The following is a 26932-nucleotide window of genomic DNA, read 5'->3' on the forward strand; positions in this document are numbered from 1 at the left end:
AACTGGCACCAGTGCCTGGGTTTCAGTTAAATGCACTTTAGTGATTGTGTCCTCCTAAGACCCCAGGGGATGGGGGGATCATTTCACTGTCTTCTCTGATGAGTCACTAATCCTCTCTAGCCCTTATTGCAGTTATTAATGAAGATGACAGAGAATTACAGCTGTAACAGCAAGCATTAAGCCATTTAAAGCCAATGAATTTAAAACAAATAAAAGGTGCTTGTCTAAAAGGCTTCCTGGTGCTGACCCTTCCATCGTTAAAACAAACTCAGGGCATTAAGCAAAGCCATGCATCGCAGCCAATGGCAGCTGAGCTGCTGGAGGAAGTTATATCACTTATACAGATGATAAATGAATTTTCAAAAGAGATTAAGGGAGAGATGACCCCAGTCTGCCCTTATGTGCAGCTCTACAGAGTCTCCATAAACTCTTGCAGGGAGCTGTCTGACAAGTCTGAGCATAGCAACAATTAGCCTTGAAATATCTGAAGAGACTTTGAGGATGACATATCTCCTAGATGCTCTGTGTAAACATCAGACAACAGGATGGCCCAGCCTTGCCAGGCTGGCTTTCTCTGCACTGCCAGCCAGGGAGGGGGATGGGGAAGGGAAGAGACACACGGTGGAGCGGGGGGCGGGGAGGGAGGGGGAGGTATTTAAAAAACTTTGTTAGACGTTATTTCTGCTGGGGCCCAGCTTGAGACGCATCTACACATGCAATTAATGAACACAGATAAAGTCCAGAGCTTATTGCTCTGGAGTTTTTTTGCTCCCGTATGCACCATTAAATATGTGCTTGAAGCAAAAAACCCTGGAGTATATTGCTTCGGAGTTTATTCACGCGTAGCACGTAGCACCTAGTAAGAGCAGCCTCGGCTAGCAGGGGACCTAGGGGTCAGCCTGCCAGCCCAGGGCTGCTCTGACCGGGCTCCAAATGCTGCAGAGGGACTGGCTGAGATACGAGGGTGCTTCAGCATGGGGACTGCCTGCCTACTAGCCCCATCCTACAGGACTCTGTGCCCCAGCCAGCCAGAGCAACATCTACATGTGTGCTGCTGCACACAAAAAAACTCCATAGCAGAGTAGTATTTGTATTTACAAGTATTAAGCCATTTAAAGCCAATGAATTTAAAGCAAATAAAAGATGCTAAAGGGCTTCCTGGAGCTGACCCTTTAATCATTAAAATGAACTCAGGGCATTAACCAAAGCTATGCATTTCAGCCAATGGCAGCTGAGCTGCCAGAGGATGTCATGTCACTTACACAGATGACATAGTACTTGTATTTACAAGTACTACCCTGCTGCAGAGTTTATTAGTTTCATGTGCCCTAATAGGGGTGCACATGTAGACACTGAACAGTAAACGTCTCGTGTAGATGTGCCCCATAGAGTGGTCTCAAGCTGGGTGGTCCTGATCTTGACCAGCTCTGTTCTCAGTCTCCGGGATATGTGCTAAGATCACACGCTGGCCCTCCCTGTGCTGTGCGATGAAACATTTCCATTGCCTTCTGCAGAAGAGCACTGCGGTTTCATGGAGATGAGAGTCTAGTCTTTGAAGTACAAGCAGCATTTCATGCTTTGTTCTGAGCCCTTGATGGAGATGGGATAGAAGAGGGGATGAACTACAACCCTAAGCCTGTGTGAGAACTGACAGTGGAACACAGTGCTATGGCCTATTCATGTCCCTTTGGTGATGTCCAGGGCCTGGGAAAGCCCATTGGCTGTCCAGGGAAAATTGCCTTGGCAGAGGCACTGCATGGGGCTGCCTTTTGCTGTCCCATGTCTGCAAGCCCTAGTACCGGGCACCCCATGCCTGAAGCTGAAGGAACAGAAGGGAGCAGCCCTGGGTTAGATTCCTTGTACAAAACACTGACTTTGTTTTCTAAAACAATGACAGACTATCAGGAAGAGGTGTTTCCTCACTTCTTGTTCTAATAACCCTTTCCCTAGACCAATAATTCTTAACCAAGGTGCCAAGGTATCCTGGGTGGCCAGAAGATCTCTTGAAGGGTGGCACAAGGTGTGAAGCATAAGCAGGTGGGAAGAGATAAGCGCAGGCTCAGGCTTCTCCCTGCCTGGCTGCTCCCCTGCTTCCACTGCCTGGCTCCTCTGCAAAGAGGTTAACAGTGTAATGAATACATTAGGTTTTTTAAATGGGGTGCTGCTCAATTTTCAAAAATTATGAAAGGGTGCCTCAAATCCAATGAGGAGTGCCTCGAGTCCAAAAAGGCTGAGAACCATTGCTCCAGAAATTGACTTTTCATAAAGGAAAAAACAAGATTATTTGTTGTATGAAAATTTCATATCATTCTATTAATTATATCTGGGTTACGAGCCCCCCTCCTAGTTTGCCTGATGCTTTTCACCATTATAAATCTCTGTACTGTACATAACTCTACCAGTGCTCAGCCCTTTGTCCGCATTTCCCAGGCCAGGCATCTCAGGCTGAATTCTCTGGAAAGCTTCAGCCAAACAGCTCAGTCCAAGATGGAAGCAAAGGGAAAATATGACACCCTGTTTCCTGAAAAAGCTTTGACTGCCCTTGCTCTACTCCATCACATGGAGAAGGATTTGGCATTTGGTAAAGGAGCAGCCTTTGTGTCTGAGACAGGCCTTCTGCTTCCCCCTGCAAATCTGTCTACATTCAGCCAAATGATATGCCAAAGTATGTGCAGATGCTGAGGATGAAGCAGTCCCTTTCCATGAAGAACAATGTCCTTTATGAGAAGGTGAATGGAATGAGTGTGGCAAATGGCACAAGGAATGAGACAGGTGATGGGACCCTTAGGCTAATAGTAGTAGGTTTAAGGCATTTCAGCCTACCAGTCCCTGCTGCTATCCTGTCATTTGGGGACTGATGCCTACCAAGCAACCCAGCAGAAGGAATCACCTCTGAGAGGGTGTACCACATGTAAGAGGTGGCACTAAAGACAGACCAGGACTGGTGCTCTCAGCGGAGTAAAGAAGGTGCATGGCAGGAGATGACTGGAGAGGTGGAGAAGGACTTGGCTGCAAAGGGGGAGGGCAAGAGACTGGATGCTGTGGCACTGGGAAGCCAAAAGAAGGACTATCAGGTTGGGCTGATGAGAGGATTTCAACAGCTGTATTTGATACAACTGGGGGGCATAGGGGAACTTGAGGACTGAAAGAGCTACAATGAAGATGAGAAGGCCCTGATGAGCAGGCAGGTAAGGCTGGATTTAAACTGTAGAGGAGGAGCAGGATACAGACATGGGCCAACTGACAGCTAAGTCTTTGTATTCACCCAACAAGCATCTTGGTGTCCAGGAGTAGGGATTTTCCCAGTACGAGAACACAGCATTACCATGGGATCTAGCAGATTGCCCCTCCCCGCCAAGATGGGGGATCCTACTTACTTACCACACTGCTGTGCAGTGCCCAGGATATGCGGTCTAAAACTTATGGTGTGTCTAAACTCATGGTGAAAGGGCTGCAGCACATCTTGGGTTTTCTGACTTCAGTAGCTAACCGCAGCCTTAGATGACAGGGTCTTCTCTGGGCCCTCAGTCCTGCATCTTTCCCAGAGTCCTTAGCACTTCCAGCTTTCGCGGAAGGATCCAGTTCCAGGAATGGAAGAGAAGCTGAACTGTATGAAGGGAAGTTGGTATGAGTGCTGCTGGCACTTGGGCAGTAGGTGGCAGCACATTGCCGTGTCCTGGCAGCAGGCTCCAAAGAATCCCATTGCTTTGCAGGGCAGCCTGGGAGCCCTGGCTAGGGTGCATGGGGCTAGAACCCCAGGACCTGCATGTCTCAGATCAGAGGTGAACCGAAGAGCTGGGAACCTGCTGGCCTGTAACAGGAGGACGGTGATCCTGTGAGCAATGCTGTGTGGATACCTTCTTCTAGCCCGTATGGGGAGGGATCTCACTTGTACCACTGCAGTTCCTGAGTGTCTTCCACTCACACATTAGGTGATGCAACTAGTGTCTGTCATCCATTCCCTCACTCCTCTCCTGGGCAGCAGAAAGGGGGTTTGGTAGGGCATCTTTGTTCCTTTAAAATTTCATTGGCTCTGCTTTGCTTGTGACATCTTGGTTGATGGGAAAGTGCCTATGATGTTAAAAGCTAGCGATGATGATCTCAGTTGAGCAGGGGCTGGCTGAGATTCATAGATTCATAGATTGTTAGGGGCTGGAAGGGACCTTGCAGATCATCGGGTCCAGCCCCATGACTCTAGGCAGGAAGACAACTGGGGTTAGGTGACCCCAGCGAGATGACTGTTCAGTCTCCTCTTGAAAACCTCCAGGGTAGGTGACTGCACCACCTCTGGAGGGAGTTTATTCCACAGTCTGGACACCCTGACTGTGAAGGAGTTTCTCCTACTATTAAGCCTGAAGCAGCCTTCCAGGAGTTTGCATTAATTGGTCCTGGTCTTCCCTGGGGGTGCCCTAGTGAACAGTTGTTCACCGAGCTCCTGATGCACTCCTCTGATATAGCGGTAAGCTGCTATCAAGTCCCTTCTCAACCTTCTCCAAAGCATCTTTTGAGAATACCTGGGAATGTCGCAGTTCTCCTCTTTCCACACAGTCCCGTTTGCTTGGGTAAGGATCGGGAAGGGATGTGTCCAACCCCTGCTTTACCCTCCCCTCCTGACTCTGTTATTCCCTAGTGATTCATATTTCAGCCCTGATCCTCTTGGCTCTGGAGATCAGGATTTGGGAACCAGATGGACACCATGAAATCAAAAGGATTAGTAAAGAGACAGCAATTTAATTCAGCGAAATGCAGGGCAGGGAGCATAATGAGGGAGATGAGGGCTGTTCTCCTACAACAAGTTAGGCTTAAAAACTATTCCCCAAGCACAGAAACCCTCCTCCCTACATATTATGCCAGGTGGCAGTGCTGCCCTGTGCAGCTCTATTGTAGCAGAAAGCCCCCTTTTCCTCTTGCCTGCAGTTGCTCTCCCCTCCTTGGATATGTTTTTCCTCTTCTACCTTTTCTCCCTTCCTCTTTCTTTCACTTTAAGATAAGGAATTGTGTTTTAAAATTTGTATGTGTGCATTTTGTATCTCCCCTTGTATTTTGGTATTTTTATCTATTTGTGTGCCATGGCATTACTTTTGTAGCTTATATTTTATATGCCTCACCTTTCAACTATAAATGTATTTAGTAAAAATGTTAACAAGGGCAGGAGTCAAACTGCCGCTTCCCTGTATCAGGTGGGCCCCTGAAAGAGTGAGTGAATCAGAGATTGAATGCGTAACACAGTAGCAGGCGGCCATTAACACCTAGGGAAACCACAGATCAACCAAGGGAAGAAATCAATAGAAACAATGTAACAACCGGGAAATCTCTAAAGGTCACTGTTCAAGGGCTAGAAGCCCTGGTCTGAGTTAATCAACACTGGGGACCAACTTTTGGGATGAATATCTCCAGATCGACTGCTCCCAGAGCCCTATTCAAAATTCATCAACGGACTCCCAAACCTGCATGTACATGCGGACGACCCCTGGGGCTGACAGATGCCATCCAGTAGCCACCAAGGGTGGGTCAACAACCCCTGGATTGGGCAAACCTGAAAACTGGGGAGTCACCAAAGTCTGCCAAGGACAGATAAAAAGCAGTGTAAAGTGACCCTCAGCAGCGCCCTGTTGATCTCCAACTTGACCAGCACCCGACCTGTCCAGCCAGAAGGACCAGCCGGCGACCCACTTCTGGAGGATAACACCACGCTGGAAGAAGCCTCGACTGGCCATCGACAGCAGACTCCAGCGCCTGTGGGATAGGTATACCTGGCTCTTGTAGCTTGCTACTGTGTGTGTGTGCATGTGTGTGTGTGGGGGGGGGGACCAGCCCCAAGTTTTATTATTTAACTTCATTACAGTGCTTCAGTCCACCTAATAAACCAGAATTTTAAGGATCCCAAGTTGGACATTTGTAGCCAACACTATGATTTAAACACTACTGGAGGCAAAAAGGAACAGTAGGCCACAAATTGGAAGACAGGAGACTGTTTCCAGCTCCACTGGTGCCTGCTTAGATGAATCATGTCACCTCCACGTGCCTCAGTTTTCCATAATGCAAAGGTCCGGAGAATGCTAAGCATTTGCACTGCCAAAGAGCCAGTGTGCACGTTACCAAGAGTCCTCAGTACCCATGGCTTTTGCAGGAGTTGTCAGCATGTAACACTACACAGGGATCTCTAGCAAGACCAGTCCTATATTGATTTCAGATTGATTGTTCCTCCTGAGCCTTCTCCACTGTGTTGAGTCAGGGAACGGCTGAGATAAGACCACATATAAAATAAAGATAGGGGCTCTTGGAACAGACAGAAAGTGAGAAAAGGGGAAAAGGATGTAGTGATATGGAGCCTCGAACAAGAGAGCTGTCTGATACAGGAGTTGTGTTCGCTGTATCTTTAGACCTGGACGTATAACATGTTCACACCTGTGTAACTAATATCACTACTGGTACTTACCTGAGTAGACAGAGAACCAGGTCTCCAGAGGAAGCTGACACCATAGGCACTATTACACTGCCTCACCACCAAGTGGCAGGGAGCCAATAATAGCCTGTTTCCATTGAGCAAACAGTTACCCTGGGATGAAGCATACATACAATACCTACACTGGTATAACTTACACTGTTGTAGTTTTACCCCTAATTTTTCCTGGAGTAACTGTACACCAAGTTCTAGTAAGTTACACTGGTGTATAGCTATTAAACATTGTGTGTCTGCTTCTGTACATTAGTGTAAAATAAGTTACATCAGTATAAATGTGCCATGTGTCCAGGTCTTAAATCCAGAGTTTAGCGAACTATAGCCCTAACTCCTAGGAGTGGGAATGAAGATAATAGTGGGTTAGTTCTCATTCACAAAGTGCACCAGTTCTTCAGGAGAAATGTGTCATGTCCTTTCTGTGACTTGCCCTGTCCTGCTTGTCCATCGAGGTCACTACTGGATGCACAGTTCATAGGTGACATGTCTCTATCCAAGGAGATCTGTTGCTGCACTGGGCTCACTAGACAGAACTGGCTCCTTGAGTTCTCTAATTGAGAATGTGATGGACATAACACTGCCCTCGTTCCCTGACTGATGGAACACTCCTTTACAAAATACTTTCACTTCAACCCCTAACTAATTCCATTTTATTTCCATGTGAGTTACTTACCTAGATTAAACAAGTCTTAGCTACCAACCCTGAGCTGGTTTCCTGGATATGTCTACACAAATTGAACTTGGCTTGCTCATAAAAGGGGACACAACACAAACACTGCTGCCAGGAAAACAGATCTGAGATCTGCAACAGTGCTCACAAATAACCTACCTTGTGACCCTCCAGGCTTTATGTCACCAGGCCAGTTTCCAAGCCAAAGCTGACACTCATAGCCTGGGTCACATGCAAAAGAGAAGGTGACCAAAGATAAGAGTTTTGTGCTACTCTGAAATGGAAGAGAGAAGTTGGGTAGAGAAGTAGGACTGGCTGAGAAGGACAGTGCGTTGGAGTCACTAGCTTCTTGAGAAAGACTCTAACAAAGAAAAGAAGCAATAGGCTGAGAGAAGTCAGGACCAATAAGGAAAAGAAACTATGCTGGACCCAAAGAGACAAATTTCAGGGCCTGTTGTCTCAGTGTACCCATTGTTTTGTATTAGAATGTCTCAGGGTATCAGAGAGGTGAGAGATGTGTCTGTTCTGAGAGCCAGAAGGTAAGGCTGGGTGATAGCTGGTGAGTGAGAAGTGGTCAAGGAAGTTATATAAGAAGAGGGACATTAAGGGCAACATTAAAAGTGATGGAGTCAGGGGCAGGAGACCCTACTCAGCAAATGGAGAAGGGATTTCATCATGCTAATGTCAATACCAAAGGCCTCCATGAGGTCACCTTAAAAACTTTCTTCTCCTCCTACACTTGAGGGTCTGTTGATATTTGGGATACAGTCACCCATCTCTGTATACAGTCTGAAGGGGATGTTCCCACAATGGCCCCTGTTGTACGAGGACGATGACATTCCAGAGGGCCTGTTGAGCTGGAGAGGGATGCTTGGGTTGTGGTGCTGTGTCCCTTGGACTGAAGCCACCTGACCAAACAAAGGAGGCTCAGTGCTCCCAGCCGGCTGCTGGACAAGTCCAGGGAGAGGTGCTGGGAATCTGTGCAGTGTTAGAAGAAAGAGAATATGACAGTTCGTTACTTGGGCCATAATACTTGGGTCTGCATCAACAATGAAGCTCTCCCCTGACGCCAAGCAGAAGCAGGCTGCCCGCTCCAGGGTAAGACAAGACTGATTAAGAACAACTGCCGTCTCCTGAGACAGTGTGGACAACCTTCTCCTGGGGTAACAGGGACCATCCTTTCCTGAGATAATGAATTACTAGGGACTGTCCTTTTCTGAGGCTGTGGGGGCCATCATCTGAGGTAACAAGGACTGCCTTCTTCTGAGACAGAGACAGTTTCCCAAGACAGTGAGAGCTGCCTTCTCCCAAGACAGTAAGGAGACTTTACTCTCTTTATCTCATTCCCTGCCCCCTCCCCCCCCACCCAAAAAAAAAAAAAAGTGCTGCAAGCTGGTTCCTCAGTTTCTGTGGATAAGCACTAGAGCCACATAGACAATCTTTCTCAAGTCAGGACTGTAGAGCTGCACAGATGTACCCTAGCTTAGGACTGGCTTTGCTTCTCCAGCAGGCCCCATCTCTGCCCTTCACTAATTCCCCTTATCCCAAAGGGAAGGTTTGCTTGTTGTACAACTCACCCTTACAGCACCTACATTTAGCTGGAAGGAAGAAGGGACAAAACTAACTTTTTTGAATGGTTTACTTTTAAAGGTAGGAAGGGAGCAGGAATCTGGAGGAGACCTCCAGCCAAGCCAACCAGCATACAAGGTTAGAAGGGAAGAGGAAGGGTAGCTCTTCAGTAGCTTGTCTTCAAGACAAGAGGTGCTCAGGCTTGTTGCTGCTGACCCCAAGCACTGCAATGATTAGTTGGCAGAAAGACCCCTTAAATCATGTACAACAGACTCCCAAGGCCTTGCAACTAAAAGGAGTTCTTGTGTGAGAGGAGCCAGCCCCCCCACCCTGAGATTGCTCAAATAGCATGCCACCCACGACATCTCTGGGAGCATTCTTCGGTGCTGAGAGAATGGCTATGCCTACATCCTCCATGGCATTCAACTACCTTCCCTATGCAGACCTTCTTGCTGCCTCTCATCAGTTATTGGTATTGAATATATATCACCGAATGAGACCGTGCCATGCCAGGAATGTACTGGCAAAGAACAGAGAAGCAGCCCCTGTGCACAACGTGAGCAGCCCAGGTACACACGTGGACAACGCACAATAGGAGCTAGAAGTACTGGACAGAGGCTGTGCAATTGCCATTCAGACAAGGCATTTTAGTGCTTGTGGCCCCAGGTCACATCAAATTGATTGGTAAAATATATTAAATATTTCTTTTTTTTCATGGTTTCCCCCCTTCTGTCCTCAGTCCAGCACAGAGTTAAGGGTACTTATGTTCACATCTTACTTTAACATGTTTAGATTTTGCGAGTATAGAGTCTGAATTTTCTGAGCCTATAATGCTTGATTTTAGAAAAATGATGATGACTTGCTCATATATTTTACCCTCAAGTCAGTGATAAGGACTGTCAACCATGCCTGCCTCTCAACATAGTCTTTTAGGAGTTGGGAAATTTCCTTAATTTATTTTTTAATGTTGAGAAATATAATATACAAGTACTAATCAAGCAGGCCAGAACATGCTCCTGTGAGATGTTTGTGAGGATTCATACTATGAACCTTAAGCTATTTATTCAGGGCAGTCTCTGGCACACCAAACCATGATGCAGTCAGATCTCAGCAGCCACTGCAACTGGCTGCAGCTCTGCCTGGCGGCAGCTGAAATAAACTGGTGAGTCTGAACTTTAATTTGCAGTTGACTCAGTCTAGCAGGTAGTGTTGGCTAAACTAGCGCCATGTAAAGAACAAGCCAGAGTGGAGGGGACAAACATCAGTGCCCAAGTCAATAGAAGCCTTGTCCATTCCTGTGCCTCAGTTTCCCCAGCAGTGCTGCTGCTGTGCACAGCAGAACTGGGGCAGCCACACCATGGGGAGCCTTTCAAGCTCCAGTGCCCAAGCTTGTAGTCACCATGGAGCTATTAAAGAGCAGTGAGACCTGGGATGAATAATCTACCACTGAGAAGTATAGACAGCATGTGTCTGGTCTGCATCATAACAGAGACATGGCAACCAGTGCAGAGCTAATAAGGAGGTGTGGTGATAAACACAGTTACCTCTATAGTTACAGGGTCTCCATTGAAGAGATACCCGAGCTTTTGACTTGACCCACTCTCTAATTTATTTAATCATAGAATTTGAAGCAGTCTTTGGTAATTCAGCTTAATTACAATCTGATTTCTTAAGATGTAGCCTATGAACAAGACTTCAGTGAATTTTAAACAGCTTTGAATATTTAGGTTAGTCTATTACTAAGATCAGCTGGGGCAAAGTGAAAACTGAGAGGCAGAAGACTTCGGTTTTTAATTCCTTTTGACTCATGAACTAAGCCTTACTTGCGTCTTCTCAAAAAAAGTCATCCTGTAAGCACTGCAGTGTGCAGAGGCACCATATCCTTTATACCAAAGAGGCCAACTCTGTGCTTTAAACGTAAAAGCAAACTGAAACCTTAACATGTCCCTATTCCAGAGTGAACAAGAGATGTTACAGGAGTACCACACTTACCTACCAGTCTCTGATCACCTGCACAGGTGCTATCCCTCACCACTAAGAATGCAGCATTCTCTGGGATAGAGCTAAGCCACTGTCCTGTACTAACAGTGCTACAAAAATGCACTGGCTTCTGCTAGCTTTCTGGGCACAATTCAAGGTGCTGGTTTTTGATCCTGAGGCTCTAAATGGCCTGAGCCTTACATACCTGAAGGGCTAACTTCACTCTTATGTTCCATCACAATCCCCAAGAATCACGGGAGACTCCTCCAGCAAGTACCATGTTAGCCAAGTTCACTTGCTGAAAACATGTGGAAGGTCATTCTTGATATTTGTGCCTCAGCCCTGGGACTCCCTTGCCATTGTGGCCCACAACAAACCAAGCCTGGACACCTGGAAGCATTGTAAGACCTTTGTATTTGGGAAGGTCTTCAGTGGTCAAGGTTAAGTTTCTGAGCATTGTCTGGGGAGTTTGTTCCATTACATATTATTGTATTTCATATTTTTTTATCTGTATAGTTTATCTTTTTTTTAATTGCAAGCTGCCCTGAGCTTGCTTTGGGAAGGACATCTAAAATGGGATAAACAGGTACACAAATAAGGTATCCCTAGACCCACACTGAGGCAAAAATGCACTCAGAAGAACACTCTTGACTCTTCTCCCCATAGTATGGCATCCCCTAGAACCACACTTTTTCCTTAAAAAAAAAGTAATGTCCCAAGTCAAATCAGCCAAATCACTTCCAAATCTGAGTCATTCAAGCAGTATATGTCAGATGCTTCCAGATCCTTGGGCCTGCACACAGGATGCTCGCCAAAGCCTGGAGGTTGGGGTTCGGATGCCCCCAAGTTTCGTTTGCCCTAAGCCGTATGGCCACAGGAGCAAGCTAGGGAGGAGTCTTCCATTTCCATAAAGTCAGCATATAGCCAAGATCTTCCCACTGGAAGTGAAAGTGAGAGGCTTACTATGCATTACCTCGGTCAGGGTACTACCCCCTGTCAAGAAAGTGGTTTTCCCTGCCAGTAGGAAAACCACCTTAGTGGTCATGGTATTTCCCCTGCCAGGTAACATTCAGGGGACAGAGCCACCTGCCAGATTACCACCAGCACTTGCCACAGCAGCACCCGTCCCCCATCCTAGTACAAGCCAGGCCTCTCTTTGTTTAGCCTGTGGGAGTTGAGGGCATCACAGACACAGGCAATAGATTAAGCTTGGCCTTGCGGGTATTTAGTTGCGGAGATTGATGGCTAGTCATTTTAGCTCAATGCTATGCCCTTTTCAAGCCTGGCTTAGGTCAGAATGGGATCCAAGCTGGCCTGGGTGTTAGGGCAGGAGTGGGCGAAGGGTCCAAGGTCGCTGCCTTTCCCGCCACTCCCTGCTGCCTCACAAAGGAAGCCCCAGCATGTTCCAAACTCTGACAGAAGTGCTCTGCTCCTTTGTGAGCTGAAGTCATCCTGGCACGTCCAGCCACAAGAGGAGCCTTTCTTCTCCCCAACAGGGCCTTGATCAAAAGGATCCTGTCAGGGTTTTGTGTTGGCTGCATTTCATTGAAGGCTGCATAATCCCCAGCCATGCCAGAGGCACCCACATGGCCCTGAGTCTCACGACTCCCTGGGGAGAGCAGCAGACCCAGCAAGGGACCTGGAGGTCAGGGACAGCGATAGTGCCCAGCCTGCCCTGATAGTGCTGCCATAGAGGGCAGTGAGAGAGCATGAGAGAATTCAAGAGATGTACACCCCAGGCTGCCTTTTGTGTGTCAGCAAAAGGGATATGTAACCCTTGCAATACTGGTGTTTTCTAACTAAGGCAGTGCCTTGGAGGATGTGTGCATCTAACCCAATAACAACTAAAAGTGATCTCATCCCTCTATACCATTAAGTGCAGACATGGCCTGTGTTTCTGGCTATGAGCTACTGTTTGAATGAAAGAGGGGGCAGCTTGGGTAGACTGAGTTCACTGCTCCTGCTCCCCTGACCTCTAGTCCTTTAAGGAGAAAACCATTGCTGTGTACAAGGTTCTTCCCACTGTCCCGAGTTTCAGGAGAGGGTACAAGAGCCAATCTAGGCAGCAGCAAGTTGAGAAGGGAGAATCCTAGCAGCATGTTATCCACCATAACCCACCGCTCTCCCAGGGATAGGGAAGAAGGCATGGTCCTGTGGGGAGCAGAGACTCCCTGTTGCACATCAAGTCATCTGAGCATCCACTCAAATTAACTCTTTCCAGCTGCCACCATCCCAAGCTACATTGCTCTGGTCCTGCCCTGTCTAGGAGCCACCACCACATGGGGGCCAAGGGCAACAGAAGGGGAACCTGGAGCTGTATTATATTCATCCTAAGATGCATTGGGGCAGCCAGCACATCCCAGAGGATATTTGTTAGCAGTGGTGAAGGCTGCCAGGGGGGAGCAGCTGCACTTAATTCACTAAGACAAGGGAATGTAACCTATATTGATGAACTAACAGGACATTGGCTTGACAGGATACTATCTCCAGGGGTGGCTATTGAGCCTGTAGAAGACAATAAAAGATTCCCTGGGCCAATCGTGTGGCTCTGTTCCATCTCTTCACCATGCTCCAAGCCTCACAAGCTTCATTCTCTTACTCACATAGCTTTTACTCACAGACTTCATTCTCTTTCTCTAAGTCCTCAGACCTCTCTGTCAGGGCCTGGGCTTATATTCACCTTAGGCCCAGCCCTCCTCCTGGGTCAGATGATTCCTTCCAACCAGCCATAGCCACCACCTGCAGGCTCCCTGGGTCAGATCACCCCATAATCATCCCTGGCCTCACCTGCAGGCTGCTACTGATGGCTGCTTGGCCTCTTAAAGCGCCAGGTGCTGTAAGCATCTGGCAGCAGTCAGCACTGGAGCGGGCTCATTATGATTGGGGGCAGTGAGCATTCCTGAGCTACAACATGAGGCATGCTGTTGGCAGGGAGGAGCAGTAGAGAACAGACATCAGTGTGACTGTTACAGCACGAAGGGTAATGCATGGCCAATGGAAGAAGGGCACTGTCCACCTTCCAAGTGACCTAGAACTAGTCTTACCCATGTGCTGATGCTGAGAATAACTCCTTTGTGCCACGTTCCAGGCTGTGGTTAGGAGACTTCCAGAAAGGAGATAATCTGCATTATGAGATGTGTTGGGACCATGCTCAGAGCTAGGGCAGGTAAGGGCAGCTCCACTGACCCCACTGCTCCTTCTCAGAGCAAGGTTGGCTTCATTTCTTGGTCTCTCTGGTTCTTTCCCCCACCCATTAGTTGTGAAGGGCACAGACCATTTGCAGACACTTCCTCATCCTAACAAAGGGTGTACGTGTCCAAAAGCTTACTAAGAAGACCTTTTCCAACTGTTTGAGTTGGTCTAATAAAAGATATCAGATTTACCCAAAGAACCTTATCTGCCACTTCTCAGCACACATTTTCCCTCTCTGACCTGACAGCTAGCTGTGTCCCTGATTGACTTGTGTTGCTAGTGCTTGCAGACCACAGCTGTGGTGTGAATATGTGAGAGGGACCTGATGCAGTTCAAACCACCTAGATTGCTTGTGAGAACCAGTTACCTATTTACCCATCATTAATGAGCCAGTGCAGGCTGCCTGGCCCTGGACTGTTGGCATTTCCTAGCAACTGGTCAGATAAAACCAGTCAGGACACCTTCACAAGGGGGCTGGATCAAGGAAAGATCATGGGATCTGTGCCCTCTGCTCCACTGGGGTCCTTGAAGGACGTTGTTCTCCTCCCCTCCAGTGATGCACACTAGGAGGGTTGGGTGTAGGAGCTGCATGGCCATGTGCCTGTGATACATCTCAAGCCAGCAGGGAGCTCTGTCAAGGGTTCACCCCCTGCCCCCCTCCCCAGAGGGGGCTTATGATGGAATTCCAGGCACCTAACCCTGGGGGCTTTGATAAAGATGCCTTGATAAAGCTGCTGGCATCTCCCCTACTGCAAGGGGTCCTAGGAAGTCTACTTAGTGCAGGGCTTTTATTTGTATGCAGTGGCCCCAGGGCTCCCAAGGGAGAGAGGCAGATGGGAGGAAAGTGTGGCTTGGGCTGCAAGAAAAGAGCAAGGCCTGGGATTTCCTTCCCCAGGCAAAAGAGCCTGGAGCCTGACATGAGGGGCCAGGAGCCTCTCCAATCATCAGGTCACTGGGCATGCCAGGAGAGTGTCAGACTGAGAACTAACTCCACAGCCGCTTAGCCCTTGCCAGCCAGAATCTCATGCTACCACAGGAGTGTGGCACTGCTCCTAGGCATCACTACCATGCACTCCACACATGCTGGAAGGAGGAGGGACAGCTGAGGAGTTCCAGCCAGATATGCCCCTATTGTGTAGAGCAATCCCCATGTTCCATGCTTCCCAGAGGGGGGATCTGTTGCAAATCCACAGGCAAAGACATTCTAGAGCAGAGATTCCCAAACTTTTTCTCACTGCGACTCCCTTCCAGATTTACCAGTTGCCCAAGTACCCCAACCAGCATATGTTTTATATTTTAACCCCTTAAATGCCTATTATTATTATAATGAAAATTAAATCTGCCATTACACAATTTCTCCAGCATACTCCCCCGAGATGTCTTGCATACCACCAGGGCTACATGTACCACAGTTTGGGAACCCATGCAGTAGAGGATTCGGTGGTTCCCCTGAAGGTAGTTGGGGTGGGGAGAGGCAGTGTAGAATGTCCTGAGGCAGTGGCCATTTGGGGGTGGCAAGTGAAGGGGGCTCCTGTGAAGAGAGAGGGAATGGATGTCCCTAGTTGAGGGACTAGCTGTGACTGAGGGAGGTTGTCCCAGGGGATTTTCACAAGGATAATTATGAGGGCTGGGCGGTAGATTGAACATAGGGTAGGGGTTTCGTCAGTTTTGATAAAGCATTTGATCACTTTTGCTTTTTAAACCATTTGTTCTTCCTTCTACTAAGCCCTTTTGTTTTTCTGTTGCTTCACCAAAGTGCACATGGTAAATCCTGATTTCTGGACAAATTAATAACCTGACCAGATCCATTCAGTGGAGCAGAGGGCCAATAGGCTTACACAAATCCAAGGTGTATCTCTGGGGGCACCCTGACACAGGAGGGCTTTGTCACAGCATCTGTACAGAAGGCAGCTGACTCAGTTCCTGCCTTGCATTATTGGTTGCCAGGAAGTCCTAGCTCCTACTCTAGCCCTGGAGGAGAGAGCAGAGTGCACAGCTAACCCTGCATACTGGGACTGCTACTCTCTATATGGGAGCCTCAGAGGCAGTGAGCCAAGTAGCTTTGTCGTGGCTGAGGCTGCTTCCCACCAACCCCATGCTCTCCTTGGCTTTGCAAAGGCCGTGGTTGTGTGACAAACTAACCATATGTTAGCAAGCCATGAATCAGCCTGGTCTGGGAGATGCTGAGGATGCAGGGCCCTGCAAACCACATCAGATGGAGCTGGGGAAGGGAGAGCATGCTGCTGGAGCCAGTGGGGGAGGCTGGATGGAGCAGCTGCCCGGCCTTGCAATTCTGGTTGGGGGTTGGCTTATGAGTGAGTGGTGGAGAAACCTGAGCCTGGTAGTTGGAATCCCAGCCCTCAGACTGGGCAATCCTAGCTAGCTAGCTATCCCAGCACTGCCAGCCCCAGTAGTGAGAGCTAGTCTTTCCCCACATGCGCCTAGTGCACCTCAGACGCTCTCTACAAGTGAGCTGTTTCTCATCTCTGATTCAATTAGTCTCTAATGTGCACCTCTACCCTGCCTTCTGCTGTCAAGAGATAATACATACGCAGAGCTCCCTGCAACAGAAGAGTGAGCCCAAGAGAAACTGTAGTTGTGTTACTCTCGGCAGGACAAACCTGGTCACAGCCTGGGCTGAAGGCAAGGCCAGTGCTGAAGTGAGTAGAGAGGAGGGGCACACAGGGAGGGCTTGCAGGGAACAGGGCACTCACTCCAGCTCCTGGGGCACAGGCAGGAAACACCCTGGATGGAGGGACAGATGGACAGATGGATGGAACCGTAAGGCTGCCTAGGCTTGGTGCTGGAACAGTCACCAACAGCCAAGCTCATGCCAAGAGCCAGTGGTTACAAATTAGCTGAATGCTTGGAAGTCTCTGGGTAATTGCAGCACCGGGTCATTCACTGGCTGAGAGTTCTGGTATTTGACTCAGTGGCTATTTACAGGGCAGAAGGGCACTCAGAGGGCGCGGAGGAGACACTGAAGCCTCCCTGACATAGTGAGCAGCCTTGTCTCCAAGCCGCTTCCTTGTTCTGGTTTATGAATGGGCCATCAATGACTATCCCCTAGCCAGCATTATGTAAGAAGTGGCTGGTGCCAGGCAGTGCCCCTGGCTGGGAGAGGCCAGGGCTGGAGTAACCGGGAGCTCTTCCATAGCCAGCACTCCTGCCCTGCTCTCCAAAGAGCCCCTTGCTGGGAGAGGCAGGAGCTGGAGTGCAGCTATTCCCCACCCTTGACTGGCCACCTGAAGACAATAGAGTGCTGATAGAAACAAGATTATTAATAGAATAGCATGAATAGCTTATTCATTGATTATTGAGTATTAATAGAAGGGATTATTAATTGGCTTGAGGGCCAAAAAATCCCCTTCTGATCATCCAGCCTGACCTCCTTCATAACATGACTCTCACCCAGCGACTCCTGATTTCTAGACAATAGATGCTCACCCAGCTACACCTACAGCAGAGCCAGAGCACCAGCTGGGACAGTCAGCACCAGTTGGGACAGTCAGCATTTTCAGAAACCCCCAGATCACACTCTGTGACAGCAATTGGCCACCTTGGGGCAGAGGGACAAGGAGAAGCCTGCTTGGGCTGCAAATGTCAGCAGATTAGATCAAAGGGCTGTCAGATTTAACCCTGGATGCAGTAGCCTTTGGTTTGGCCCCACCAGAACTCCCACTCCTATTCTTGTCCTAATGCAGAACAAGATGGTGCCCATAGCACCTGAGGTCCACCCACTAGTGCCAGACCCAGGGGCTGAGGTATGGCTGCCCACATGGAAACCCATTAGGTCCATCACTGCATAGCAGTCAACATTCAGTTCTACAGTCACCCTTCCATGGCTTCAGACCCATGGACCTTGGGCTTGGCTGCTGAGACATTTCTTTTGCAAGCCCTGCCATGCTGTCCCAGAGAGTGGAGAGCGGCTGTGCTGATTGAGCTGTCTCCCTCCCGCGTCGGCTGTGACTTGTGCCTGTCACATGGAGAAGTGACTATTCAGAGCACAAAGATCAGAAGTGGCTTGGGCATGATCTCAGCAGTGGGCTGACAAGCTGGGAGGGGCAGGCACCCTGGGATCATTTTCTTCCTGACACCCAGAGGGAACAGGGGGAGCCCAGGAGCACAGCTGGAGCCCAGGAGCCCATCGCTACAGGGAGGTGAGTGTGATACCTGATGGGCTGTGCCACGTGCTAGAATCATGTGAGAGCCCAGTTGCCTTAACTGGGATGCAGGGGAGATGAATTCATGGATGTTTCTTTGGGTGCCAGAGATCACTGCAGCAATGTGGCTGGGCTGAGTACAAACTGGCTGCAACAGGTCATGTTGCCTGGGCACAGGAGTAGAGCAGGGGTCCTCTGTTTTCCCCAGCTGCACTGCAAGGCACTGTGGGCATTTCACCTGGTGCAGAGGGAGCCCAGAGCTATAGGGCAAGCCCCAGGAAACCCCAGGGACCTGTTCAGCCCTACATGTAGCCAGTATCACTCTTCTTTATCAGTTGTGCTGACAACTGGAACATCAGGCAGCGGTGGTACGATCCACCACTCATGCACTCCATTGGGATGTTTTGAGGTGGGGCATCACCCTCAGGGGGATGAGTGAAAGCTGGGGCATCCCAAGCCCCTGATTTATTCATTATAGGTATGGCTCATAACTCATCTGGTTCCCAGTGCTGGCTTGAAGGCTTTGCAAGGCAGGGTATATCTTTCATGGCCAATGTTCCTGCCCCACTCCCTACTGGGAGCAGCTGGGGTTGGAGTAGCCTGGAGTGCCCCTGCAGCCAGCACCCTTGCCTTGCCCTATACAGCACACCCTGCAGGGAGAGGCCAGCACAGCTACTCCAGCACTGCATGGGTATTTCCCTTTTCCAAGTGCTCAACTTGCTGAGCTGCTTCTGAATACGGCAGTGCTACCCCCCTCCCCATGTTCTGCATGGCTGCTGCTCTCCCTGCCTTTGCCCTCGGCATTGTGGTTTTCCCCTTCTAGCACTTGGCTCAGACTTGAGCTGTAAGGAAGCTGTAAAGAAGCTGTCCCCTGGGCCCTGGGCCCTCAAGCAACACAGGGAGGTCCATTACCAGACAAGGCCCTATTGTGTCTGCCCCCCTGCCTCCCCCCAGGCTCTGCTGGTTCTGCTGATCAATAGCTGCTTTATACTCACTCGTGGGTTGTCAGAGCTGTTCCCAGACACCATTGCCCTGAGAAAGTGCCGTGGGACAGTATTGCAGTCAATCAGTGTGATGTACTTGGGGGAGACACGGGGCAAGAGAGGGAGAAAGTGGGGCAGGTGAGAGATGTGGGGAGAGTGATTATGAGCTGCTAGAGACTAACTGGACAGGCCAGTTGCACAGTGAGATAACATGGATTCCCCGCCTCTCTTTGGTACCAGTTGTGGGCAGGCACTCCTTCCCAACCTGTTCATTAAACATAGCTGGATGCTGCTGACACTTTTGAGAGACAAAAGAAAAAGGACCTAATGCTTTTCACTAGCTTCCCCATAGCCAGCTTTAGAAATAGGACTGCTTCCCAGCCATAATGCAGCCACCTCTGGAGTAGAGCATGGCAGTTCTTTCACTATAGGAGAAGCTGAGGCAGGAAGTGAAAAAGAAAGCAGAATGCAATTGAGACTGTACCTGGGGCCAGGAAAATAGAATGGATGTGGCTGTGTTGAAATTTGGGCAGGATTCAAGCTGTCCACCCACCCTGCCAAGATGTCCTTGGTGATTGCTTGTAAGTAAGGCAGCAGCACTGGTTCTGTATATTCCTGTGCACACCAGCTGTGCTGCTCTGGGTTGGGCAGTGACTGTGGCATTACGATGGACCACCAGAGCTGATCTAAGTGGTGCCCTGGGTGAACTTGTATTTTTGGTCTTCCCCTGCTCCCAAAGTCAGCAGCGTTGTTGCCGGCAGAGGCAAATGGCCAGGGGTGCGGGGTGCAGTCCAGTGGGGAGGCGGAGCAGCATGGGGCACCAGGCAGGTGAGCAGGCAGGCACCATTGCTGCAGTGCAGGAGCAAGGCAGGCAGACTGGAGCAGACATAACCCTGCCCACACGTGCCCAGCCCAGCTCCGGCCCAGCTCATCCTGAGCAGTGACTGGAGGCAGGGGATGGGCTGGCCTGGCCACTGCTCTTCCTGCTAGGGCAGGGATCAGCTGGGGTTGGGTGGGTTGGGGGGAGAACATTGCTGTGAGCCCAGGCTGCTCACACGTGTCTGTGTGTTTGGCACCCCCCTGACCATGGTGCCCTGGGTGGTTGTCCACATCACCTACCCCTAAAGGTGGCTCTGTGGACCACTAGCAGAAGGCACCTGCTTCCTGTCTCATCTGAAACAGCACCCCCCGACTCACTACTGCCCGCTACTGCATCAGAAGCACTGTGGGGTAAAGGCACTAACACAGGGTGCTCACGGGTGGTCTGTCCCAGCACTGACTTGCATCTCCTCAATACAGGCACCTTCTCACTGCCCACCCAGGCAAGGCCAGAGCTGACATGCTGTGGGGAGTGGGTGAGGGCTAGAATAGCCAGAGCTGCAGCATCTTTTCCTTCCCATGCCCATCTTGGCCTGCCCCAGCCATCCTTTGTTCATTAAGATATTTGCATTTTTCAAACCAGGCGTTCATGGGAGAAAGGAGCCCCTCCACACACAGGCCCCAGCGCACAAAGCCCTTCCAACTCTGTTTTGTTCGGCCAACAGAGACAGACAGTAAATCCCCCCCGCCTCCAGAGTTGGGGTTGAACTGTGGCTGGCTCTGGTGAATGGCTGTGCACGCCCCCCCACTGCGACACAACACAAGGGGACGGGCATTGCCAGTTTGGAGCACGCTCAGTACGAGCAAGGCAAATAGAGAAGCATCCGGGGGGGCCACATGCCTGCCATCCCACACAGCGCAGAGCACAGAGGTGGCCCTGGGCAGGGCACCGGGTGGGCCAAGATCCAAAGGTCGGAGGGTGCCTCTGAAAAGGCTACCAGCAGGGGGCGTGTCTGAGCATCCCTCCTGTTGCTCCTAGTGCCTGGGTCCAGCTGGGTGGTCTGAGAAGGCATTTGCAGTAGAAAGATTCCCTCTGTTTTCCCTCCAGGGGCTCAGGGAAATACCTTATATTCCAAATGGTTGCCCGCTCCACAGAATCCAGGGTTGTGTGTCAGGACAGAGGGGTATCAGCAGACCCGTCGTGTGACGGAGCCTAGGGCTGGGATAGCAGGGGCTGTGGGTCAGAAGTGAGGGGTGCTGACAGAGCCATTGGTGTATGGATGGCAGGGGCTGCATGTCAGGTGTGAGGGGCACTGACATAGCTGGTGGTGTGGGGGGTAGCAGGGGCTGCAGGAGGAGTGCTGGCATAGCTGGGTGTGGGAGGTGGGGCCTGGGATAGCAGGGGCTGCAGCTTGGAGTTGAAGGGCACTGGCACAGCTGTGTGGTGAACTCAGGCTTGGGATAGCAAAGGGCTGTGGCTTAGGAGTTGGGGTTATCAGCAGAGCTGACAGGGTAGCCACGAACAGTAATAGCACAAATTCCTCTCTAGAGTAGATGTGCAAGGACCTCCCAGAGACTCTTCTATCAGGGATGAACTATAACACGCTGTCCAGGTCTTCAGGGTTAATGGTCTGCCCAGGCCTAGCAGTGTAATGGGCTAGAGTGGCTGAGATGCCCCAGCCCCTGTAGCCAGCAGCAAACAAAGCGTTTGATGTGGCTGGCACATGCTGTACCTGTTGTGCTCAGTCACCTGTGTGCTCTGCCATGAGCTCACCTGCTCTATTTCTACCTCTGCATCTGAAAACCATTGCAGTCCACTGCTTGTTGCCTCCCCCAGGGACACAGACAGGGAAGTGTCCAGGGCAGGTTGGACCCACTGGCTTTTATTTAACTTCTCTGCAGTGTTAGGGAGGGGCCTTACCCAGAATGGGGTTTCTGCTCTTGCTGCTGCCACGTTCAGAGCTGTCTGGACCCTAGTCTGACCCACCATCCCTGCCTCACCTACTGGCAGCACTAGCACTTCTCACATCCCACTGCTGTGCGCCTCCCTGAGGCTCACCTATTTGGCTCAGATGCACTGTGTCTTATTCAGTGACCTCACTGACCCAAATGACATTGCCAGCATGCCTGGCCTGGGAGCAGGGAAAAGGGAACTGGGAAGGGCAAAGGGCTGACATCAGCCCTGGGGCTGTCTGTGCTGTGTCATTGGCCCAGGATTTGCAGTTGAGAATAGGATTTCCATGGCCTGTGTGAGCAGATGAAAGACTCCAGCATGTTGCCCTGGTAGACACACCCAGGCTAAAAATACCAATTTGTGGCAGGGCGGGGTGCACAGGGTGCAGCTCAGCTATATTTAATGCCTGGCTGAGTTAGAATGGCATCCACGCCAGCACTGAAAACAGAGGGCAGGGCAGGGGGGAGGGAAAGGGGCCATTAGCTAGAGTGTGAACAGGAGAGAAAGCTCAGCAGAGCATGTTTAGGGGTCTCTGGCATAGGGGACTGGGTGTGTTTATTGTAACAGGAAGCACGGGTTTCTTAATGTGGTTTAAAGGTGTGATGGAAAGTTTATGATAGAGGATGTATATATATAACTCTCTATAAATATAGAGATAAATATATTTTAATTAAAAAAAAGTCTCTGTACTGGCTCCTTCCCTGATCTTAGTTGAGGTTACAGTATTTTGCTTGGCTCAGGCTGCTGATTCCCTTCCCTTCTTGTTTCCGGGGTGAGGAGCCTCCATTCTGGGATGTGTTATAGAGGTGTTTGGCCCTCTACGCTGCTGGGTGCTGTAGCGGTGCTGCAGCTGGAGCCTGGTATACAAAACTGGTGTGGTCAGAGGGGAAAGAAGAAGACAGCATGATTTGTGGTTCATCCTTACCACCCTGGCCAGTCAGCTGGAGAGGGGGGTGGAGGCAGTGCACCAGACAGCAGTGACAGCACCAGCGGAGATGGGGATCATGGCCAAGGCCCAATTTCTCAATTTGGAACACTTTGTCTCCTTGACTGCTCCTGTTGCAAGGGGCACCTCATGCGCTCACAGCAGCCATGTCGTAAGGCCTGCGCCTCCAGTTTGGAAGGGCCCCAGACCCATCAGCCTGTGCTGGAACAAGGCATGTTTCAGGGTGTGATTATTTAGGGACAAGGATCAGACAGAAACAAAGCATGAGCACAGACATGCCCAAATCCCAACAGTTCTGCCACTGAATATGCCCCATATCCATGGGGCACAGTCACCAAGACAGCTGGCACATAACTAGACATGGAGAGGCCCCCAGCAACACCCTGCCCAGGGCCTCCAAACTGCTTAGCACAGGCCTGGCTCAACAGATACTTTCTGTTTCCAGGAGCAGCTGTGGGGACCAGGCCTCCCACAAGGTCTGTTTGGGGCAATCAGGTAGATGCTCCTCTCACTCCTGTCTCCTTAGTGCCCCTGCTGTCTCTGCTCTGGCTTCCTTCCTCTAGCTTCTACAGTGCTTCCTGGTCTCAGCTTTTTTAAGCCTATGCCAGGATGTCTGTCAGTGAGTATCATCCTCTGTCTGGGATGTTACAGCCTCTGAATCTCCAGCCAGATTTGCATCCTGTAGGACATGGAGGGACTGGAGAAGCCAAACACTGTCCCTGTTAGTTCCTTGGCCTATGTGGATGGTTTTTCCATTCTCATTGTGCCAGAGGGGATGGGGCAGGTGCCCCAAGTCTTTTGGCGCACACGAGTCAGCAGCCTTTGCCCAAATCAGTTGAGCCAGGAGCAGGTCCTCCTACCTGAAGCCTTGGCAGGTCTGTGCCCTGCCTTAACAATTGCTATGGGCACCTCTGCCATGATGTGCTCAGGAGTTGGGATCAAGTGATGCAGTTCTAGGCCTACCCTGCGCTTGGCTAGACCCAGTGTTTAGCTCTTGAGCATTTCACTGCCCTTCTCTCTTGTAGGCCATGTCCCGAAGGATCCTGTTTCCTGCTTTTACCCTGCTGCAGTGTTGCCTGCAAATTGTCCAATAGGCAGCAACCCTATTTTGTTGGGCTGGAAACAGCTGTGGCTCCTGCTGGTCAGACTAAAATATATCCCATGTGGATGAGGCTTTTCAGTCCTCTTTGATTTCCCTCAGCAGGCAACTGAGGGTTTTCACAGGACTTGTCTCTTGGGAGTGAAAAGCCTGTTTCCCCATGTGTGGATGAGCAGCCAGGCAAGATCTAGGAGGCTCTGGGAGATGTTCCTTTTCCGGCTACAAGCAAGGTGAAGTTTGCTGGTATCTGTTTCAAGGTGTGGCATGATCCACCCTCCTTCTCTGACCACTGCAGAAAATATATTCCATTTCCCTGGAGGACACATTTGTCCTTAGGTGACTCTGTGCCCCCAGTTGGGAGGTCACTCCTCCAAGCTTCCTCTCTGTAACCACACAGCTGTCTTGCAATGATACACCCTGCATGGCTGCAGAGTACTAAATTGCCCTGTGAGCCACATTGTCCCAAGCTGTCTGTACCGGTGGCCTGTCTGCTGAGCCTCATGTAGGTTGCTTCAGTTGTATCTCAACCACCTCTGTTCGGTTGCTCTCTAGTGTGTCCAGGTTTTGCCTTTGTTTGGGGGGGGGGGGGGGGGGGGGGGGGGGGGGGCAAAATTGGACATAGTATTTCAGGTGTGTCTGGCAGCTTTCCAACAGCTTGGGGACTGATTTGCCCTGCTTCTTATGGGAGCTGGGTGCTTTGCTGTTTCCTACCTAGTCAGGTTTTTCCTGGTTTGGGCCAAAGTGGTCATTTTGCAATCCCTAAGCCCAGAGTGATAGGAAAGGGAATGATGTACTGGGGCTCTTCCATGCACTGCCATGGCTCAGCTGGACAGTTACTCTTTCTTTTAAAATGTAGCTTGTTGTCTAGATTGGTTGACCCGAGGCATTATACTCACTGTCTTGGCTGACCCTGAGGAGAGTGACCCTAGGGATAGTGTTAGCTTGGAGTTGGTTTATCCTTGCTGATTCCTTTGCAATGTATAATAGTTTTGACAAGGCTTTGAATGTGTTTTCTGTGTGATCAATGGGTGTTTTTCATGTTACGCCTTTCTGCTCTTCCATGGCAGACACCTTGTGAAGGTCTGGGTGTTTATCACTTGGCAGAGATAACTGAGTGCCAGGGTCACTGCTGGGCAATCCAAGCCCCTCCTGTCCTATTCAGGTCTGTGCTGGCAGGTCACCTCTCACCCTGCATCACCTGGAGAAAGAGCCAGACATAGGCCTTGCCATTTAGGTTCATGGATTCAGCTGGGGACATGGGAGTTCCTGCACTGCAGTGACAGAGGGTTTATCCCAAGGGACAGGTGGCATTTTGGAAGTTGAGAGGGGCATCTGAATGAATCCCTTGCAGAGGTAGGAAACATACAAGGGAAATAGGCCCTTTCCTGAATTGACATTGGACTTTCCTCCTCCCCACACTCACTGCAGACTCCCTGGAGGAGGAACAACATAGCTATAAAGGAGAGGACATAACTCTTCTTTGTCTTTTCAGTACCTAGCATAGTGGAGCCCTGACCTCTGACTACAGCCCCTGGATGTTACTGAAATACACAATTATAATTAATTTTGTGGTATGTTCCCCATGCTGCAATAGCAAAGTTAATTGCAATACATCAGTCTGCCACACGGTGTCTCTGTGAGCTGTGTAATACTCCAGGCTGAACATGGTCCCTGGTAAACAACAGCAGACCAAGCTGGGATTCAAGTTGGGCAGAAGACAATTGGTATGGGTCTGTAATTAGGAGCTCTTTCCTTTAATAAGCATATTTCATTTGAGGCAAGATATGATGGTAAGAACTGCTAGGAAATAAGGAGGGGAAGAGCTCATCAGGGAACTGTCATCCAACAAAGCCTTCTGATATCAGACTATTGATATTTTGGAGTGTGAGGGCTTGAAAGAGGATTGGATCCTTCATTCAGGTGAAGAATGGATGGATGGATTGATGTTGCTATATGTCTTCACTATTCTGTCTTTCCCTCTCCCTCTGCTGGCCCTATTGCTATGTGGTAAATAGTTAAGCATCTTTTCTATAGGAGGTGGAAGTCCAGTGGGCCCTGCAACAGGTTGGTGACCTTCTCATTTATGGACATTTGCCAGCTCCTATCCATGCTTGGGTGCTCCCCACCATGCACAGCTGGGAAAGGAAAGCAAGACCTTGAACTGTGCCTTAGTCCCTTAGAAGTCATGGAGGCTGAAGGGAGCATAGAAGGGAAGTTCAGCTTCCATTTAGCTCTCAGTGTTCTCCTTGGCTACAGACAACAGACCAGGCTAAACAGGGACTGGCAGGATCAAGGACCAGTTGGCACCTGCCGGGGAGGGGTGGTAGGATCTGAATGAGCCCCTGGCTTAGTGATAAGTTTTTGTCTTGGGGTCAAGGCTGGAGCCAAAGCAAAATCCTGGACAAAGAAGCACCTGAGACAGAAACGTCCCAATCAGAATCCAGATCCCCCCCCCAGCCCAGATATTCTGGTGCTGTGGGTGCATGGCCGTTCACCATCCTCACCTTCCTGTGACTTCTCATCCACTGGTCCTACTGTGTGATTCATCATATAAGTCACAAGGTATATTCCATCTTTTCCTGACTGGTTGACTGGAAGCCCATGGATCCCATTCTCTGAGAATTTTTAGGTGGCTTATAGTACAGCTTCTCCCAAGTGTAGCGAGCAAATACTGGAGAAAAAGGTTGGGGCCAAAGCAATATGTCATCAATACCCTACCATAGAAATGGACTCAATTCAGTGCAAAGTGCAATGCCAGGGTCTGGATGGGGAGCAGCTAGCTAACCTCCCAGTTGACACATGGGGAATAAAAGAGACTTGTTGCCACATTTGCCTCTTCAAAGCTGTGCATGGACCAAGCCTGGAATCAGGTACTTTACATTTACTCTTTCTTTCCTTGATGTTTTCCTTAGTCTGAAATCAGATTCTTTTAGAGAACAGTCCACCCACTACGTTGGGGAAACGTAGCCCAAGGCTCCTGTATGCGCATCTGGCAGGAGCTGAGCACTGGTGGTGGGGCAGGGCCTGGTTTAAGCCCCACATTTCTGCCACAGCTGTTTCTACCCATGGAATGCTCCTGATCGGATTAAAAGCCCGG

The 26932-nt window shown here is 49.9% G+C and overlaps 1 protein-coding gene across 2 annotated transcripts in view; it reads left to right on the top strand.

The window, feature by feature from the left end:
- Positions 1–17910: 17910 nt before the first annotated feature.
- Positions 17911–26932, top strand: part of SEMA3B (semaphorin 3B) — a 93120-nt gene continuing 84098 nt past the window's right edge. Inside the window, exon 1 of one of the 2 annotated variants that reach the window (XM_025204378.1) lies at positions 17911–18031. The gene's annotated coding sequence lies outside the window, so the exon portion shown is untranslated. Of the gene's footprint in view, positions 18032–25874; positions 25900–26932 lie in introns of those variants that run through there. The other variant, XM_025204383.1, reaches the window with a different exon arrangement.

The sequence above is a fragment of the Alligator sinensis genome, unplaced genomic scaffold (genome assembly GCF_000455745.1).
Source record: "Alligator sinensis unplaced genomic scaffold, ASM45574v1 scaffold858_1, whole genome shotgun sequence".
In the NCBI taxonomy this organism is placed as follows: Eukaryota; Metazoa; Chordata; order Crocodylia; family Alligatoridae; genus Alligator; species Alligator sinensis.